Genomic DNA, 3,843 nt, shown 5'->3' with positions numbered 1-3,843 from the left:
CCAAGTAGCCGATTCCGCTCCCTCGACACTTCCATCCATTGACTATGATTGCTGCGAGCCAAACTGAGCCTCCATCGACTCGGACTTTTTCGGGGTCTCAGGCCTCCGTGAAGATATCCCCTCGAGTCGTGAACTCTGAGGTCCATCCCGCACCGCTGTGGGCAGCCGTCCCGTTCTTGACGGGAGTAGCCAGATAGACAATTCCAGTACTAATTTGAGCTTCCGAGTACTTGAGAATTTGCTCTGCTGACACCATACAATCTTCGGGAGGCGACTCCGGAAATCGCCAAAATCTGTTCACAAGGACGGCGATTCCGGCCCGGCCGCTTATGGCCGTGTAGAGCAGACGGACGGTCATAGCCGAAGGGCGGATGCTCAAAGGCTCGAGTTTCTGCCTACAAAGAGATTCTCCAGCAATTGTCATGCACGTCTCTGTCTCTCAGTCTCGATCGGATTCAGTTCCGTGGTCGAGAGGCATGGTCATGCAGGCGATTGCGATAGAGGTGTTTCCTGGCGTTCAAGAGAGGACGGTCGATCTACCCAGCGTAAGACTGAGGGCAGATTACGGTGGGATTCTGATGGGAACTCACTCGGTCCGACAGTGTAGGAGCGAGATCCTTAGGAATCGGGCGTATTTTCGTTCGGCGAAGAGGAAGGATCAGGGTTACGGACATACACCCAAGAGGAAAGCTTCCAATCCAATCTCTTGTCAGGCGGTTATTGGTGATCGAAATCGTCAATTGAGAGATATCTCTCGAGAAGATAAACTCTTCTATTGAATACCTAGTAGAGTTAGGAGTCATGAAATACTTTTTTATTATTTCCCTATCCTTATTTCTATCGGATGCGGCTGCGGAGTTAGAGCCGTCGGGAATCACCCGCTGCACGCATGAACCTAGAATCGGATATGATAGGTATTCGAGAGACTCGAAGACCCGCGAATGTGAGTTTTGTGACTCCCATGGAAGAGTGGACAAGATAGCCACTAATACGTAGCAATCACTCGCTCAACAGATGAGACGATCTAGCGTTCTTCGAAATCTCATAGCTTACCCTCCCGAGTCGGCACAGCTTAAGGTCCGTACAATCAGACTTGTAAAGATATGGAGGAAGGCTGCCGCGTTGGTCAAAAGCCACTTCAGGTCGCGATCTCATTCCGAAGGAGGGTATATACATATGTCCCGGTTATCTCCGACTCTCTCCGGCAGGATTTCTCCACCGCCCGATGATTAAATATATTTCGCTCCTCTGGAATTATTGCCTCGAGTTAATGACTCGGTGTTCAGGATCTTTCTCACAGCAGAATGAACATCCACAGAGAGGGCGATATCCCTCTCCGAACCCATGTAACATCATGCGGCAACTCTCCCGAGATCAGCTTCCAGTTCTGAGGATATCCTCGTCGACTGCTCTCGCATGCCGCGTGAAGGAATTATGCTTCCCATATGCAGTAGATATCCCGGGGAACGGGCATGCCCGCTCATTACTGAGCCCTCCACGGAGGTAATCGCTCATTGGGAGATACCCGCCGATCAACTATCAAGCGGCACTGTAACGAGAGACGAGAGGCAGTGTTTCCCAAACTGGGCTCCGCGGAACCTTCGGGGTTCCGTGGCGGATTGCGCGGAACCCCAAAGTCTACCTGCGGAAACCCTACGGAACCCCGTAGGGTTTGGGAACCACTGACCAGAGGCATTCAAGCCTTCCTTCCGAAATTCGCCAAAGGAGCAATCTCTGAATCTCTGAGCTTATCTCCGTAATTCAGCGACAAAGCTGGACTCAATTCTCCTCAGCTCTTGAGCCTCTTCGAAGCGAAAAACCAATCGGAAACGAGGGTACCCAAAGTAAGTCAAATTCGCCATTAGGTTTGACCAAAAAGGGTTGAGCGCGGGAGAGCTCATGCGACATCCCTGATTTTCCGACAGATGACATTGGGCCTATCCGACTGAAGCCATTTCCGTGCTGAACCGAATCTGTTCGGACCTTTTGGTTTTCACTTCCGTTTCGAAACCCCTCCCCGATAGGTCTTTGATAGGGCTCCAAAGATTACCCAATACATTCCACGAATTATTCCGAGTTCCGCCGCTTCGGCCGAATCAATCACGAACACAGACGACGACTGCCATTCAGGCATCGTCATTCGTAGACTGCGAATGACTAAACTCTCATTTCGAAAGCTAAAGGGTATCATTGCTTGGATTCCATCAGAGGCCCATCGGGAATCTTTTCCTCAGGAGAGGTCTAGCGAGGCACGAGTCGACGTGAGTCTCGCGTTCGTCGGTAAAAGGAGGATATGTCCGGGATAAGGCACCGATTTCGGGTCGAAAATGTGCGGCCACCTCAGAGGCAGCCTATCCATCAGGAGGTGTCTCTTTATAGGAAGGAACACGGTATCCAGACATACTAGAGAAAGTATGATGGTAAGGCGATTTTTTATTTACCATATGGAAGTTTATTACAGGATCCTCTACATTTTACTGATGAATACCTCAATCATATGCGACCGAACTCCCTTACTTGTTGACAGTTCTTTGGGCTGACGGATTCAGCCGCCTCAAATCCGCTCTCTCGGAAGGAGGAAACCTGAGAGGAACTGAACCGTGAGTCGATGACGCCCCCACAGTGTCTGACGGGATGAAAAATCAACTCACCCTCAAAGAAATGGCCGGCTTTTTGGGAACAAGTCAAATCCAAACTGATTCGACATCCCAATGGGTCTGTTCTGTCGTCCCAGGATCTAGCGAAAGGCTCATCGGTATCTATCGACTTTAGCATCTGCTGCATACCACTCGAGACGAACGTATAGAGCGGCGTGTGTTTTTTCTGATCCTGAGTGTTACTGTACGTGAGTGAAATTCGGGCTCGGGTTCACCTCTTCTATGATAGGGTCTTGATGAGTCGGGATTATATACGAACCTTCAGATCGTGTATGTCGAGCAAAGGTCTGTATCTCGGCTTACAGACTTCGCTGTCGCTCCTAGGAGTGTATCTACCCGCTGCGTCGACCATGAAGTATTCCCGCAGCTCCCTGTTCATTCCCAGGGAGGAAGATCTTTCGAGTTTCGGCCAATCGACGCCCTCAAAGTATTCATGTGCCATAATCGTGGTCATTCTGTGGCCCGTGAGCCGGTCTGTGGAGCACTGGGGCTTCAGAACGGGCAGCAGGTGATTGGACGTCAGTTTTTCAACAGAGACGGTAATCGAAGGGAACACCGACCGAGAGGACGTTTCTGCAGCCATTTTTGAATGAGGTTCCTGAACGTCGGATCCAGAACTAGATCGAAATCGACGTTTTGTGTCTTCGAGGTTATCTTCTTCTGTAATGACTTATCGTCTTTGCCTCGGAAAGGCAATGTTTGAGCACCGAACATGAAAGCAGTGACTCCCAACGACCACCTGTTAGAGAAACTATGATGTAAGCATATGGGCATCATATAGAGTTTCTCTGGAGTGTATTATGAGATGAGCATCGGGCGGTCAAAATACTTTGGCGACTAACATGTCGGAATAATCATCACGAGGGAGATCAAAAGCCGCGAGAATCGTTTCGAAGGAATTACCAATCTATCGCGCGGCCATAGGACGATCGATTCAAGACCTCCGGGGCTATGTAATGCAGCGTTCCCGCCGATTGCCCGTCGCGGAATTCCGCATAAGTTTTGCGGACGAAGGAGCTCGTGACACGCTCGAGGAAGTTCGCTGAGCAGACCTTACACGTTTCGAAGTCAATGATGCAAATTCGGCAATCTGCCTGTAGCATTATATTCGAAGGCTGCAAAGCACTCATATTGAGGTTCGCCTCTCGTGGGAATACGACGATATGGAGCACTCTGACAGTCGAAT

The sequence above is a fragment of the Galendromus occidentalis genome, unplaced genomic scaffold (assembly GCF_000255335.2).
Source record: "Galendromus occidentalis unplaced genomic scaffold, Mocc_1.1 scf7180000075950, whole genome shotgun sequence".
In the NCBI taxonomy this organism is placed as follows: Eukaryota; Metazoa; Arthropoda; class Arachnida; order Mesostigmata; family Phytoseiidae; genus Galendromus; species Galendromus occidentalis.
Note: the sequence above shows the minus strand (reverse complement) of the source record.